At 41.4% G+C, this 17577-nt stretch overlaps 1 protein-coding gene across 7 annotated transcripts in view; it reads left to right on the top strand.

Annotated features, from left to right (window-relative positions):
• Positions 1–2317: 2317 nt before the first annotated feature.
• BTBD7 (BTB domain containing 7) overlaps positions 2318–17577 on the top strand; it is a 61185-nt gene continuing 45925 nt past the window's right edge. For 3 of the 7 annotated variants that reach the window (XM_024567575.4, XM_045201408.3, XM_045201403.2), the window contains exon 1: positions 2318–2596. The gene's annotated coding sequence lies outside the window, so the exon portion shown is untranslated. Of the gene's footprint in view, positions 2597–2800; positions 3129–3363; positions 3921–4345; positions 4471–15030; positions 16206–17577 lie in introns of those variants that run through there. The other 4 variants (XM_045201405.2, XM_045201406.2, XM_045201407.2 and 1 more) reach the window with 4 other exon arrangements.

Raw genomic sequence — 17577 nt, 5'->3', positions numbered from 1 at the left:
TAACAGCTCTTTCAGTTAATGAAATATTTAGCTGATGAGAACGAAGGCAAAGTAATGGAAAATAACGGTATGTGGCTTTAAATTAGATAAGATTCAATTATGCATTTAAGGGAAGTATAATAACATAGGGGAATAGGAGGTGGGCATCTAGAACCAATTCTTTGCTCCAACTAGATGGGCCAACTTCCCTTGTATTTTCTCACTTTGAAACTGAAAAAGTCAGTGTTTGTGCCGCCTGTCTTTACCGTAACCAATACGCAGAGATAGGGATTGAATATTTATGGGTGCTTTATTCAGATGACCTGCAATCCGAGAAGATGGTGGGTTTGTACTCTAATATACCATCTTACATTTCCTTTCAGGCCAGCCTTTTAAAAAAAGATTTATTTATTTTTAGACAGAGATGTAGGAACAGAGAGAGAAACATCAATGTGTGGTTGCCTCCTGTGCACCCCTGCTCTGGGGACCTGGCCCACAACTCAGGCATGTGCCCTGACCGGGCATCGAACCAGTGACCAGAGCTCAGTCCGCTGAGCCACACCAGCCAGGGCATCAAGCTAGCCTTTTTTATATGGAGGAAAAGTGTAGGTAGGAGACTTGGAAGTCCAGCAGTTTCCCTAACATCCTTTCATCTGCTGACTGGCGATTTTCTGTCTGGGGCCTGTGTCCTGGGTGATTTTCTTTGTATGTGTCCCGGAACACACGTTCGCAGATACCTGGAACACAGTGGCTCAGATGCTATCTCGATTGCTTATGGTCTCTTCTGGAGCACAAAGGTCGAATTGCTTGTGGTCTCCTGCAGTTAGCGTGGGCTGTACCTGCAATTCCTGAAACAATAGCTTTTTATGTGCACTAACTACTAGGCTTATTAACTATTACCTAAAATTAAAAATTTTCCAACTCTTGAGTTCTCCTATCAACTTTTCCATGCACTCTTGTCTGTTGTCTACATCTGTGTACTCAGTTAGAACCTTATCAGCTAGAGGGGATCTTTTTTCAGACAAGGGAATACTACAGTCTCTGCTCATAATCTCCAAATTTTCAAGGATTGTTGTAGGGGGAAATATATGAGTGAAAAGGAAAAAAATGAATACAAATTGGAAAGAGGTATCTTCCCTAGGAAGTAGAGAAGTGATGAGTGAGCACAAGATATAACAAATCTGAAAAAAGTATAAAGAAAAGCAACGATCATATTCAAAGACATAAAGTACTTCCATTGAAGGATGTCAAAAAAGTTAAATCCTCCAACTAGATTAAGAAATGTATAAAAAATGTCGGATCAAGAGATGGTTAAAAACACATCACAAAATTTGAAATTGCTCTTATCCTTTGAAGTTTAGAGGTGGTCTGAGAACAACAAAAATACTGGGTGTGACTTAAAAAACTTGTTTCTCAAAGGGTGAGTACAGTTGAAAATGTAAACACTTTAAAAAAGGGTTTTATAAATTCCCAGAGGACAAATACGTCTTGTCCTGCTAACGCCTATTAAAGAACTGTGAGCGGTAAGGGCCTTGTGACCAAGGTCAGAATGCCTGAGTTCTAGTCTTGGCTTGCCTACTTGTTAGTGCTACGTGTATGCCCCCGGGCAAAGGACGGGGTATTTCGAAGCCTGTCCCGACTACGGCTAAGGATAGTTTTGATGTTCAAATGAAGCCTTGTATTTACCAGTGTTTTGAGAACTGTAAGAAGCTCAGCTCCATAAATATGTTTTTGTTTTTGTATCGCTGAAGTTTTTGCAAACTTCCAACCAAGGGGTATCTAGGTTAGAGCAATTTGGCTCTTCCACTGGCCACTGTGGGCTCTCATCAATTCTTGTCCTCTCCCCTTTATGAGGTTGTCTCGTTAAGAAAAACTTTTCAGTGCCTTCAAGATTTTGTTTAACTAGCAAGGTAGTGCCTGTAAAAGTACCACGTAGACAGGGCTTAAGATAAACTGCCAAACACCAAGTACGTCCGAAATGACTTAGGGGAAGCACAGTCTTGTCTTCGAGGTTGATGCATTGTGTGCGATCAATCAGGATGCCGGCCGCCCCATGGAAACATGAATTGGTTGAACTAGTGGTCCGGGAACGTAGTTACTAGAATTCCATTCTGATATGACTTGTCCCCATTCCCGGGAATAAGCAGGATGGTACAATAAACTTGAAACTCAGAGCACCCAGCGCCCCAGTCCCAGGCGTGGAGGGGGAATAATGCGCACGCACCCGGCTCTGACTGCTCCCGGCGCCGGGAACGCGCCTCCTCGGCGGGCCGGGCACACGCCAACGCTGGACCACGTGATCCCGGGCGTGTCGATGGCGGGAGAGGGCGGGTGGTCGGGCCGGCTCCGCAGTGCTGCGCAGGCGCCCAGGGGCCGCACCGAGCCGAGCCCCGCCTGCTCCCTCTAGGAGTTAAAATGGCGGAGAGGGGAACCTGGAGTAGTCCCGGAGCCTGAGCCACTGACAGGAGCAGAAGCAGAGAGGGCGGCCGCGGCCGCAGGAGGAGGAGGATGGCAGGGAGTGCCGGCGCCGGTGCGGACGGCGGTGCTGGCGGCAGCGGCCGCGGGGGCGACGGCCGGGGTCCCAGCAGCAGCAGCAGCGGCAGGAGGAGCCTCCAGGGTGAGTGTCCCTCGGTGTCTCTGAGACTGTGAGCCGAGGCTGTGCCCGGCGCGGGGCGTCCCAGAGAGGAAGGGGCTGTGCTTGCACGAAGAGGCTGCCCTTCTGGGGCCGGGCCGCCGGTGGGGCAGGAACAGTCGTCTGTCCGTCCGTCTGTCCGGGCGTGAGGCGACAACGGCGTCGGTGGACTGGCCGGTCCCCGTGCACTCCGAGGGCGAGGGCGGGCTTGGCTGTTGAAGGCTGTCCCGGGGGCAGAGGCTCGAGGCGTGGCGCTCGGGGCGGGGAGCGCAGCCCTAGGTGGCCGTGGCGGCAGACCGCCCGGCGGGCTCCGAGCTCCAGGCTCTGGGCTGCGAGGGGCGGGACCCGCCGCTCCCAGGATGCCAGGACGGCGCTGCCGAGAGTCGGGCACGCGTTCACCCGGCGGCGGGGTTGCGACTGCCCCGGGGTGGTGGTGAGCGCGGCCGGCTGGAATTGAAGAGGGAGCAGGCCCGGGGACGGGGACGGCCGCGCCCAGGGGAGAAGTTGGGCTGTGCGGGTAAGTTTCTGCTTCGGGATCCCAGCGGCACTGCGCTTTGACAGGTTGGAAGGGAAACAATACCGAGCGTTTGATGAAGGAGTCTGTGCTTGGAGCACCTGAATGGCCAAAAGCGTGCCTTTTTCTGTGTGTTTTCATTTGCACAAGTGTTTACTGGCCTTACCCCGGGCATGAGAACTTTCTCACCGTTGTTTTTTGCTTTTTTGTGTGTTGCCTCTCTGCTTTGAACTGCAAGCACACGTCTGCACACCCCAGCACAGATAAGACGTACTCCGGCTTAGGCCTAATTTACAGCGGCGGTCTTGGGTGTCTTCCCGGGAGCACTGTTCCTTCCCTCTGCGAAAACCTCTTGCTCTCATGAGGACAGAGGCATTTTCACAGAATCGCTTAGTTCCTGCAGCCAACAAAACCTTTTGTCGTTGACTAGCATCCATTTCTTGGAGATTGCTGGAATAAATTCCTTTCTTCAGGGAATGTGGAGGAAAGACTGGAAGTTGTAAGAATCCTACATGTGAATGGCAGCTGTGGTCGAACTCGTCTTGGATTTTGGAGTCAGAGAAACCTTTAGGGACGTGGTGGGACTTGCTTTAGAGCGGGGGAACTAGGCGCAGGGAGGTCAGTGACTTAACTGTGGGCCCTGCAGCTGGTCGGGGACTGGACCCAAACGGGGCCTCGGTTTTGAGAGCTCTTCCTGATTCTTACTCGTGGGTTGCATCCTGAGCGTGGGACCGTGCCCCGTCTTCGTGCAGTGGAGCTGAAGAGCCTAGCTTGGATTCTGACAGCTGCCATCAGGTACCATAAGTGACTGATGTTTTTTCCCCTAACCTGAATTTCATAAAAACTGACATTTAAAGTTTTCACAGGCCTGGGACTACATTTTTGCCGGATTACAGCGTACGTGGCTCCTTCTTGCATGCATTCAGTAAAACTCAAAGGTCAACGTTCTGCCCCATGACCTAACTACTGTGTATTATTCTGTGTCCCAACAGCAGCGTTTAAACAAGTTTTCTTTTGTATCAGGTTCTAATTTTAGGATTTAAAACACCTGTTTTGTGTTTGTCGCATTATAACACCTAGTTTCCATGTGTCTTCTTGAGTCACAGCGGTTTCCTTTCTGTGTCACAGGTTAACCTTTAGAAATACAATAACGTTGAATGATCTGATCTCATAATCTAGTCAGTGAAACGCACACGTCCCAAGTCGTACCTTGTGTTCAGTTAAACAGGTGACCTGCACTGTGTTTGGCGTCATACTGCAGGAAAAAAGAAAAGAGTGGAATGTAGAGACTGTACCCGCAGAAGTAAGATGTACCCGGACCCGTGTGAGTCTAGGAGACAGTGCAGTAAGTTCTCCCAGTGCAAAGAATGCTGAGGGTGTTCTGGTTAGAGGGAGATAAATGAGGCCTCGGGAGTCTAAAGAACTTCCTGGAATGCTTGGGACTTGAGCTGGCCTTTGAGGGTTTAGATTTACAGAGAGATTGGAGCAGTTACTTTGTGAGGTAAAAGCCAGGGTAGAACGCGGAGATTCGCTTCGGGGGAGGGTTATGGAGGGGAAGTAGGATGAGCTACTAAAAGGAAAGCATTAGATAGTTGGAAGATACCTGTCTGTATAAGAGATTGAGTACTGGATGGAGGAGATTTAGATTTTTTAAATTGAATTTATTGGGGTGATATTGGTTAATAAAATTATATAGGTTTCAGGTGTACAGTTCTGTAATAACATCATCTGTATATTGTATTGTGTGTTCACCACCCCAGGTCAGGTCTCCTTCCATCCCCTTTCATCCCCCTTTACCCTTTTCTACCTCCCCCGCCCCCTTTCCCTCTGGTAGTCACCATACTGCTGTCTGTCTGTGATAGTTTTTTGTTTGTTTCCCCTAATCCCTTTACCTCCTTCACCCAGCCCTCGCACCCCCTCCCCTGTGTCACCTTTGAGTGTTTCTATTTCGTTAGTTTATTTTGTTCATTAGATCCCACATATAAGTGAAGTCTCATGGCATTTGTCTTTCTTTGACTGGCGTATTTCACCAGATTTAGATCTTGGTCCTCTTTGTGAGATATGGGGAGCCTTTGAGAGTTTGGAGGCCAGACGGTAATTAATGTGCTAACCTAGCAAGACAGACCTGTCGGTTATCTGTAGATTGAGATCGAATGAGAAGAAGCTGAGATGAACCATGGCTGACAGTAGCTGTAACAGCCACCTGGGTATGAAGAGATGAGATCGTGCACTAGGATACAGTCAATAGGAAGGAGACATGGCAGGTGCTATTTTTATTTTTATTGTAGTAAATACAACATAAAATTCCATTTTAACCTATTTTATGTCTGTAGTTCTGCAGCGTTAAGACTGTTGTTCAGCATCACCACCACCCGTCTCCAGAACTCTCATCATCTTCTCCAGCAGAAGCTCTGTACCCATGAAACACTAATTCACCGTTTCCCTTTACCCACGGCCCCTGACAGCCACTATTCCACTCTCTGTCTCTGAATTACACTACTCTGGGAACCCCATACAAGTGGAATCATACAATGTTTATCCTTAGGTGACTGGCTTATGTCACTTAGCGTAATGTCTTCAAGGTTCGTCTGTCCTATAGCATTTGTCAGAATCTCCTTCATTTTTAAGGCTGAATAACATTCCACTGTATGTATCTACTACATTTTATTCATGCATTTATCTGTCAACGGATACTTGGTTTGCTGAATAACATTCCACTGTATGTATCTACTACATTTTGTTCATGCATTTATCTGTCAACGGATACTTGGTTTGCTTCCATTTTCTGGCTGTTGTGAATAATGTTGCTTTGAGCCAGGGGGTACAGATATCTGAGTATGTGCTTTCATTTCTTTTAGGTATATACACATAAAATTTTGCATTCCCACCAGCACTGTGTAAGGGTTCCAATTTTTACACATCCTCAGCACTTAATTTAGTTTTATAATAGTCATCCTAATGGGTGTGAAGTGACATCTCATTATGTGTGTGTGTATGTGTGTGTGTTTTTAATTGACTTTAGAGAAAGAGAGGGGGAAAAAAAACATTGATTTGTTGTTCCACTTATTTATGCATTCATTGCTTAATTCTTGTATGTGCCCTGACCTGGGATTGAACCCGCAACTTGACATGTCAGAAGAACACTCTAACCATCTGAGCTACCTGGCCAGGGCTTACTGTGGTTTCCACTTACATTTCACTGATGATTAGTGATGTTCACATCTCTTATGCTTATCAGCTGTTTGTATATCTTCTTTGGAGAAATATCTATGTAAATTATTTAAATCACGTTGTTTTGTTGTTGGTAGTTCTTTATATGTCCTGAATATCAGTCCCTGATGAGAAAGATGATTTTCGGATAGTTTCTGCCATTCTGCGCATTGCCTTTTCACTCTGTTGAGTGTCCTTTGATACACAAAAGTTTTTAATTTTAAGAACTTACCAAACTTCTCCACTCTAAAAAGAAATAAGCAAGTGAGTTTTTTTAAGAAGGTATCTTTTTAAGGAATGAAGTAACATTTTTCTTTTTAAGTTGATGCTAGTGGAAAGAAGTTACCAGAATCCAAAATTTCAGAGAGGCATAATTTATTTTAGATTTATAATGAAATTCAGACATCCAGTACCTACTAATATTTGCAAAACAAGTTCAAAAAATATTTAATGAGATCTGTGGTTTTTAATTTTTTTGACAGTCTGTAAATTTGACATTATAAATTATTTTTTATAACATCCTTACTACCTTAAATAATATAGAAACTTGAAAAAACATATAATATAAAGTTTTATAATTGGCATTAAATTCATATAGTAAACATTATGTTAAGGTTGGGATAAATTGGAATCATCTTAATCCAGTACACACAGCATCCTTTAAATCACAGAATTAAAAAAAAGTCCCCCTTTTTGAGCGTTGTTGGGAGTATTTAGAGTTGTAATGTAATAGAACACTAGACTGGGATTCAAACCTCCATTCAGATTCTGACTACTCTTTCTGTGAACTTAAGGAAGCCATTTAATCTGTCTGAGGCTTAATTTTCCTGATCTGTAAAACTAACTAAATAAAACATATGTATGTATTATGTATGCATAAGCAGTGTCTTACATAGCAGCTTTGCCACCTTGTAAGTATTTATTCCATTCTTTTCCTCCCTGTTACCACTTCCTTACTTGGCTGGTCTGTTTATTGAACGGCCTACCAACCAAGTCACTGCTAATTGTTTTCCTACTCTCCCTCTTTTTCTCTGGCTATTCTCTACATGGCTACCATACATACATTGCTAAAAAAACGATTTGGAGCATGTTACTTCCCTACTTAAACCTGTGTTAACTTTCTGTTGTCTGTAGACAAAGTACAAATTCATGAGTTTGAGATGGTGTCCAACCTTAGATTTCCCATCACTCCAGCTATACCAAGCTGCTTCTTGTTTTCTGTGCTTCTGTGTTTCATGTTTATCCCAGTGTTTGTCATCCAGGAGACTGAGAAGATGATTCATTACCCACTCCAGGGCTAGATTTTGATTACTCCAAGCCAGTCAGCTCAAGGCATTTCCCTGCAAACTGATACTTGTCCCAGTGAGATTGAAAGGAAGGAGACATTCTGTTTCTGGGGAGAGGATTTTTCCAATGTGACCCCAGTTGTTACCGGCATGATGAAGCATGCCCTAAGGATGGCAGAGCAGCAAGGTAGAAGGAACTTGGTAGAATGACAACATTATTTTAGACATGTATTGAACTGGGCCTAGGGCTTTCCCTACCATGGGACATCTCATGACAGATAAAGTTCTTATTGTTTAAGTCAGTTCTTTGGAGTTACTTGCCATCAAAAAATCTCCTAATTGATACAGTCCTCTTTATTCTTCTAGACCCAGTTCAAACATTACCTTTACCAGTAGTTATACACTCAGTCCCTTAGTACTTTGGACCCCTCTTCCAGCCCTTACTGCACTGTACTACAATCATTTGCTTGCATGTCTGACTTGTCCACATAGCTTTGTGTACTTTGGGCCAAAGCTACATTATATAGCACAGTGTCTGGTCCATTATAGATACTCAGTGCATGAGTTATCAGGATGAAATAATAACATGAAAAAGTGCTTCGTAAACAATTTTTTAATAAACATGAGGTATGGTATTGTCTTTACACTAAAGTCAGTTAGACCAGACATGTAAAGTGGTTTTTGCTTGTCCTTAATTATTTTCTAAAAGTGTTCACTTAGATCGAAAGTTTGACAGTCCCTTAAATGTTATGGGAAAAAAATCTTACCTACTAAAGAGGAATCCTGGAAGGAGTGAATTGTGTTGTTACTGTGTAATTCCCACCCTCTCTTTCTTCCTTTGTTCTTTAGAAGGAGACTTGAATGCCAGAACTAACTTCAAGTATAATGTGTGTCTTTTTCCCCCTATATTTTGAAATTATATTAAGCCTGTTTTATCTGGGATTTATTTGTGAATTGTTTTTTAGAGGAAAATTCCATAATTTGCTTCGTAAGACTTAGTTATTCTTGTCTTCAGACTTTCCCAAAATATTTTTTGCTTGCTTGAGACTAAACATGAGAATTTTCTGGTAAGCAGAAAAACTTTGTGGCAAAACAAGATGGATGAGTTTGTAGCAAATGTTAGTAATAGCTTATGACAAAGAAATCTCTTTTAAACCTTATTTACTAAGTCAGAGCTCCATCACATGCTTCAGCAATAAAGCCTGACAAAGGAAAGTTAAAATTCCCAATTCGAGAGATTGAAACCCATCAAAATGTGGTTAAATTGTGAATCCATAAAATTGTTTTTAAAAAGCTTGCTGATCGCCCTGGCCTGTGTGGCTCAGGTTGGTGTGTCTTCCTGTAGACAGAAAGGTCCTAGATTTGATTCCCAACGGCACATTTTTAGGTTGCGGGTTCAATCCCCGGTCAGGGCATGTAAGGGAAGCAACCAATCGATATTTCTCTCTCTCTTACCCTCTTCCTCTCTCTCTAAAAGTGATGAAAAATGTCCTCAGGTGAGGAAATAACACACACACACACACACACACACACATACTTGCTGATCATCTTTAGAGGATGCTGGGAAGTTGATTCGAAAATCAGTAAATAAAAGTAAAAATCATTCATTTATTCTGCCTTTTCTGTACAAACTGTACAACAAACAATTGAATAGTTGAGTTTCTCTTAGAGAAGTATTCTAGCTAATGAATAAAGAAGAAATAATATAATATCTCCATGTTGCAACCCTTAATGAATTAATAACTAGTTGATGATCGTTGATAATTGATAATATCACAGACTGAGAAGTACACATTTTGTGCCTGTTGTTGGGAGTACACACCCCCACCTGTGAAGCAGTCTTGGCCAAATAAACTTTGAAAATACAACAGTGATCCTGAATCTAATAAAGTTATTGGATCTAATTATCAATTAGAGGAAATAACGAGAGTCAGAGGAATATACTAAACTGCATCATAGTGATGCATTTACCAAAATCCAGACTATGAAAAAACTACGAATAATCTGACTTCTGCAATAAAATTACAAGAGGGAAAAGTAGGGACATGAGAGGAACCTGTTAAATAAGATTTAAGAGACATAGTCATCCAGCTACAGTGTATGAACCTTATTTGGGTTCTGATTTAAAAAAAACTAAGAAAAAATGAAACAATTGGGGAAATGTGAAATGAACCCTGTCTGGGAATCTCTTAAGATAGTATTGGCCCTGGCTGGTGTGGCTTAGTGGATTGAGCGATGGCCTGAGGACCAAAGGGTCACCAGTTCGATTCCCAGTCTAGGCACATGCCTGGGTTGCAGGCCAGGTCCCCAGTAGGGTGCGTGTGAGAGGCAACCACACATTAATGTTTCTCTCCCTCCCTTCTCCTCTGCCTAAAAATAAATAAATAAAATCTTAAAAAAAAAAGAATTTAAAAAAAGATAGTATTGTTCATCATTTGAGATGTGATAATGGTATTGTAGTTGTTTTTTTATATCCTTTCTTGCAGAGATGCATAAGGAACTATTGACAGATGGAATGATATGTTATCTAGGACTTGCTTCAGAATTATTTAAATGGGCCCTGGCTGGTGTGACTCAGTTGGTTGGGTGTCCTGCAAAGTGAAAGGTGCCCATTTGATTCCCGGTCGGGGCACAAGCCTAGGTTGTGGGTTCAGTCCCCAGATGGGGTGTGTGCAAGAGACAGTGGACCAATGTTTCTCTCCCACATCGATGTTTCTCTTCTCTTTCTTCCTCCCTTCCCCTCTCTCTCAAAAAATAAAAACAAAATAATCCAGAGGGATTAGATAGAGAGTAGATTGGGGTATAGTGATACAAAACTTCCACAAATTGGTAATTGTTGAAATTTGGTGATGGGTGGGGGGTTAGTTTTACCATTCTCTTTACATTTGTATGTATTTTTTCTTCATTACAGAAATTACAAAAATATCTTCTGCGAAGGGGGAAAACAAGTAATAGGAAGGAGTGAAAATAGAGAAGCATAGTCATAATTGTCTTTGCTGTTTAGATACTAGGAGGTTGAATATAATTCACAACCCAGAAACGTTTATGGTTCACCAGTGATGCAGAGCACTCGGAATTACTGTAAGACCTGTCCTCTACTGTTAGATGGGGGTGATAGAGTGGGAGCTGGCAGTTTAAGACTTGAGTAACAAAACCAGCCGTGCTGTAGGCATAGAGGGTAGGAGGAGGACGTGGCTGTTCTCTTCAGTAAGGTTGGTGTAAGACTGAATACTTGTGAGATGCTTTCTTGTTTAGGACTGAAAACACTAAATTAGGGTCAAAATACCTGGGATCTAGTTTTGAAGTTTTGCCATTTTACCATATATATTTTACTTTGGATAAGTCACTTCACATTCTACCTTAACTACCTCATTCAGAGATATGAGAAGGAAGCCTGTCCTGCTTACATTGAAGATTTAATGTGAGAATAAAATGACAACGTGTGAAAAAGCACTTTTAAACTATATGTTCCTTTATAAGATACTTGCCCTGCAATCATTAAAACACTGTAAAAAAGGGAAGACATGTCATTGCTTTTCTGCCTGTTTTAGTGAGGTTTTAAAGTTACAGTTCATACATATAACATAAAATTTACCATTTTAACCAGCTTTAAGTGTATAGTCCTTTGGCTTTAATTGCATCGTGCAACCATCACCACCATCTATCCCCAGAACTTTCTCTTCCCCATCTGAAGCTCTGTGTCCATTAAATACTAATTGTCCACCCCTTAGCAACCATCACACTACTTTCTGTCTGATTCTGACTGCGCTGGGTACCTCATACAAGTAAAATACGCATATGATATTTGTCCTTCCGTGATTTGCTTTTTTCACTTCTCATAATGTCCTTCAGACTTATCCATGTTTAGCATGTATCAGAATTTCCTTCCTTTTCTAAGTCCTAAAAATACGCCCTTGTGTATTGCACATTTTGTTCATTCCTTTACCTGTGCTGAGTTTGTTTCCCGCTTCTGGCTCCTGTGAATAACGTTGCTGTGTCCATGTGTGTTCAGATGTCTGTTCTGAGTCCTCGTTTTTATTTTCAGAGGGTATGTAGCCAGAGTTAGAATTGCTGGATTGCGTGTTGTGTTTAATTTTTTGAGGAGTTCGTATTTTTTTTTTTAAATAATCACTGTATTGCAACCCAGGCATGTGCCCTGACCAGGGATAGAACCAACGGCCTTTTGCTTTGGGGAAAGGCTCCCAGCCAACTGAGCCACACCTGTCAGGGTTGCCCTTGTATATTTTTTAACGTTTGCTAAATATGTTTGTGTCAGAAAATGTGATTTTTTTTTGTTTTGAATGAGTTTATGAGAAATTTCAGTTTTTTCTTTTAAGTTCAATTTCTGTTCGTGTATTCTCTGGTTTTAGTTTTCTCTCTTTAAATCCTCTGTAAATGCAAATCTAGACTCAGATTTCTCATTGCCTTCTCTAAAACACCCAAAGTCACTTTTCTGTACACCATTAAGCCAACAGTAGAAAACAGTTGTCCCAGTTAGAACAATGATTTCATTTATTCACTCAAATATTGTGTGCCTGGCTTAAAAGTAGTCTTCTGTCATGGACCACATGGCACCATTCCCTCGTAAGACAGTCGATTGGGCAGGTTCTGCAGTCCGTCTTGGAGGGCCTCAGAATCATTTCCACCCTCTGCTTGTAGGCCCTTCTTCTTAGTTGTTGGAGAAAATCGTTTTGATCCTCTCAGAGCTGTCTTGGTTTAGGGGGATCTGGCTGCTAGGAGAAGACAACAACTGTGTTAGGGCTGGGAAAGGCAGGGCCAGGCAGCTCCTGCCCGGGCTGCTGTGTTCATCCTGGTGCTGGCCCAGGCTTTCCCAGCAGGTCTCGGCATTGCCAGAGGCCCAGATGGGGGGTAGCAAGGCCCAGGGGCTGAGAGTCAGGCTTTGGACCTTTCCAGCTCTCTGGTCCCATTTTTTCTTACCTGTCACTTGGGGAAGATCTTATTCTGAGGTTTTAAGTCTGGTGAAGCATTTTGAGTGAGCTCTGTGGTAAAAGTGGCAGAGTAAGAGGTCTGTGTGTGTCTTTACAATATAGCTGCATAGGTCCTTTACCCACTACTTTCCAGTAATTGGTTCTCAGCTTTAAGTGTCTAGAAACTGAGTTTTTCAGAATACCTGTACATCTCTAATATATTTCAGCCAGGCCAGGTCAGACCCAGCACAAGACTGGGTTCCTCATGAAATCCCTTCTCTTGTGATGAGCCACTTCTGCTTTCCAGTGTCAGTCTGTATTGATCATCTTATTTAATTCTTAAAACAACCTTGTAAGTAGGTGATATGAGAATCCCCTTCTCATTTTAGAGATAAGGAGACTCTGGTCCTTATTAACACATTCATGGACTACGGTAAAAATCCTCAAATAGGTCTTCTTGCATCAAGTATCTTCTGCCTTGAAGCCATTTAATCTTTCTAATGCACAAATATAATGGTACTTCTTTCCTATCCTATGCTTTGATCCAGTAGTTCTTCCATGTGTTCTTTTTTTTTTTAAGTTTTTATTTATTGGTTAATAAAAGTATACAGGTTTCAAGTGTACAATTCTGTAATACATCATCTGTATACTGTATTATGTGTTCACTCCATTGTGTTCTGAATAAAGGCCCAATTCCTTAGTGTGGGATTTGAGGTTTTTTGATCTACCTCCTACCCATACATTCAAACATATATACTCCTTAGGCCTTAGACACATTATTTATCAATATTCATGTTACTCAAATAATTGTGTGTCTACTTTGTGTTCTGTGGTGGATGGTAAGGATACTAAGATAAATAGACTGAATACCTACCCTCAGGAAACTTTACAGTGCATACATAATTGTCCTGCAATATTAGGAGGTAATAGAGGTATAGGGTTAGGAAAATTGGGAGTGGGATGTTGACTGGAATGGGAGTTATTCTTATTTATTTATTCTCTGTGTATCTCATACCTTAAATGACCTTTTCATTTTTACTCAATGCACTCCTATTCTTGAAGATCTGGATCTAAACTAGGAAGCTAAAGCAGCAGTCTTTTTTTTTTTTTTTAAATTTCATAAGAGATCTCATTCAGGACGCAGTCACTGACTGCTGTATTCCCAGGGCCTCACTGCCTAGCAGATGGTAAATGCTCAGAATTGGATGGATGAGTGAGTGTGTGAATGGGTGGATGATCAAGCATAAAAAAGTGTCATCCTGCCATCAAGGAACATGTAGTCTAGCTATAAATATTCAGAAAGCACTTTTGCTTTGATTTCACGACCTATCCTTTCAGTTAAGTCATTTTTTGCTTAACATGAAAGATCCTTTTAAGTAACAAAAGTCACACTGTTAGGTGTGTACTCACTTCCCAATCCTGGAATGGAACTATATTTGTCTGCTCCGGAAATTTTTTCTCAAACATTTAGGAGGAAAGAAATTGCAAAGATAACATTGTTTATAAGAGCCTGAATGCCAAGAGTGGTTTTGCAATTTCCCATCTATGTGACCTTGGTTAAGTAAAGTAAGCCTTCCATGCCTCGTTTTCCTAACTTCCCATTCTCTTCTTCTGTAAAATGTGGATCAACCCTGGCCAGGTAGCCCAGTTGGTTAGAGTGTTGTCCCAAAATGCCAAGGTTGCGGGTTCAATCCCTGCTCAGGGCACATACAAGAAGCAACCAGTGAACGTATAAATACATGGAACAGCAAATTTATGTTTTTCTCTCTCTGTCTCTCTCTCTCTTAAAAATCAAATTGTTTAAAAAATGACTTTCTTTAAAAAAAATTAGGTGGGAAAGTGGGGATACTAATAGTCCGACTCCTCACATTATTGAGAAAATTAAAGGAGTTAATCCATGTAAATGGCTGAAGAATGGCTGGTTCATAGTACTCAACTGATGGGTGCTATGATAATTACAGTATTGTAATCACAGTATATATGTCTCTCTAGATTTTTATTCCTATGAGAAGCTGATAACAAACATTTAAATGCTAGCTGTAAGCTTTACACATCAAATTTAAGCATTTAAATATAAGCCAAAACAATTTTGGTAATTCTGGAATCTGGGTAGCGGAGGTTTGGTAACTCAGTATACTATTACTCTTTTTTGTGTATTTTTGAAATTTTTTATGATACATTTTAAAATCAGAAATGTGATGATTTGAAAAAGATGATGCTAAGCAGTCCTGAACTAAAGAAACCTATTAGGCTCTATTTAATCCTACATTTTTCAAAATTTTGGGAAGACTCTGGAAATACTGGTCCAGGGTGCTTTTTTGAAGGGAGAGTTTTTTGTTTTTTAAAAAATTGTCATAGGGTTGCTAACTCTCTCTGTTGCATTCACACCCCCCCCCCCCCCCCACCCAGTTAGGTCTGCTGCAGTCACTTATTTTAAGCCAGGTAGATCATCTGGTTGAGAATGGTGCATCTAGAAAAAGAATTTACCAGTTTTCTAGGGCCATTGCATCCTGTGGGCCTTTCCTAGTCTCATAGGCCCTCTTTCCCTTTCCTTCCTTATCATCCAAACATTGGATTTCTTACTGTTTCTTACTGTTAATGTAGGAGACAGGCAAAGCTTGCCTGTAATGAAAACATCCCTGGAGAGATTAGACCATGATCAACTCTCATTTCCAGCATGTAAAGGCGGCAGATTAGATTAATAAATAACATAATACAGGGTTTTGATTGCCTAGGAAATAAAAGAATTTGTTCCCTGAAAATTTTGAGAAATATAGCTTTAGTACTAGAACTACACAGTCAAGGTTACCCCCAGGATTTGGAACTAGGGACACAGGGTACACTTAATGGTTATATCTGACCCAGAAAAATCCCTCCCACCAAGTCTTTCCAAGGCCTTTGTTTCTTTTGGTGTTAGAGCTCCAGGAAGAGATGTGAATGTCACCCAGATCAGTCCATCTTGAAGGGGATTCCCATGGACTAGAAGCTACCAGGAAGAGACTCTGTCCCTAAGTCCCAAAGACACTTTTATTCCAAACCACCCCCCATGACGAGACCCTGGCTGTCCCTGTGGTGCTCATTGTGGTGGCAAATGGCCAAAGCATCCTTATCTCAGCCTGTGACTTCCCAGCGCCTGCTAGCTCTTCTTGCGTCTCCAGTAGGACTGATGATGCCTTGTAACCCTTATGACCACTTTAGATGATCTAATTGTGCTCCTTATTAAAATGGAGCTTTCTTTTTTTCTTTTAAGGTATTTTTGATGAGATTTAAATCTCAAATGGACCAATGTAAAAGTGTTTTGTGTCCCTACAAATCTTACAAAATTCTCAGGTGAAAATAATTCTCATGTGCGTGTGCCCACATAATGTGATGAAGCGAAGCGAGAACTCAGTCTGCTGCCGTGGACCCTCTGATTTTCCTTCACCAGGAAGCAAGGCTCCATTCTTCCTTGTTTTGTTTCAACAGTGTACTTTGTGCTACGTTAGTGAGTTTTTTTCTGCAGTCAGTAGAAATTACACAGAAAACGAGGAAGTAGTGTGGAACTTCGAGGATGAGGAGAGAAGGAAAGGAGAAGAGGACTGCCCCAGGAGCTGCACTGGGAGCATTTCACCAGCCCTCCGCGTGTCGCCGTTACTTCCAGACTCTGAGCTCATCTTGTAAATGTCTTCTTCTCATTCTTGGTATAGGCGTTTGTTTTGCATAATGTTTTTATTCCGGATCATTTTTAAAATATTTCAAATTGGAGAAGGGATTGTCTCTGCCATTTTTATGGTTTAAATGCAGATCTTTAGTGACTGAGAATAGGATTTGACTTGTAAATGAGGCCACAGACTGGGCTTCCCAGGACCCTAATTTCTGTAAAAGAACCTCTAAAAATGCCTGAAAGAACCTTGGAACTTTTAAGGAACTCAATTTGAAAATAAAGATTTACTAGACTTACTTTTTTAACAAGTTTGAACTGATATTAACCCATGCAGATTTAGTTTCTGTTTTACAAGACTTGACAATAAAAATGAATTACAAAAGAAGGCAGCCTTTTCTATATTTCTAATATTTAAGAATATTGTACTGGATGTACTTACACTAAGCGTCACACTTTAAGAAAACTGATTTTGCTGGAAGAAGTAATTTTCTTAGATCGCTTAACATTTACGAAATAGCAGTATGTTAAACTCCCAGATTAATAAACTTGCGGGGTAGTTCTTACAGAGCGCACTGCCACATCTCTGACTGCCCGCAGCCTTTTTGACTTCAGTAGACTGCACCAACGTAAGAAGTCTAACGTGCCCGTTTTCCTAGGTAGACAGGTACATTTGTACCTTCAAATGGGAAATTTGCTTCTTTGACTATGCAATTTGATTGAAGTTACTGCTACTTTGCATAATATCTAATTAGTGGAACGTTTCCCAGCTTTTTCATGGACACTATTGGTAGATAAGTCTATGCTTAAATAAATAAATTTTCATATACATGGTGGAAAAGGATTGAAGGAAAGCACAATGTTAATATTGCTTTTCTTAAACTTGAATTCCGAAGGTTATGCTGTGTCAGTAACAGTGGAAACCGAGTTCTGAGAATCTTGGCACAGTTCTGCTTCCAGCAGGATTTTCGTGATTGTGTGTTTGTGTTTTACTACATTTGTTAACGCACTTCATCCTTCCTTATGAAGGTAGATTACCTGCCTCCTCGTTGGTTTCCTAACAATTCCAGTGATAGATTTTAAATTTTATTTTCTCTTAAACTATTGCCCTTTTTAGTCAGATAAATTTTATATATCCAGATGCTATAAAGATTTGGAAGTATTCCTATTAACGCTGTTCTCTCTTAGAGTTTCTGCTCTGTTCATATGTGGACCACCTGCTGGCAGTTCTGAAAATTAGGGTTTTAGAGTGTGGAATTTATTCTATAATTGTTAAATTATCTCTTACTGGTACTCCTCTGCACATGTTAAGTCAAAATATCAGGTAACAGAAAGCAGTGTTTAACTTCCTTAAAGGCCATGGAACAAATAACCTAAAGATATAGTGG

The sequence above is a fragment of the Desmodus rotundus genome, chromosome 7 (assembly GCF_022682495.2).
Source record: "Desmodus rotundus isolate HL8 chromosome 7, HLdesRot8A.1, whole genome shotgun sequence".
NCBI lineage: Eukaryota > Metazoa > Chordata > Mammalia > Chiroptera > Phyllostomidae > Desmodus > Desmodus rotundus.
Note: the sequence above shows the minus strand (reverse complement) of the source record. Positions and strands in the feature narration are given on the sequence as shown.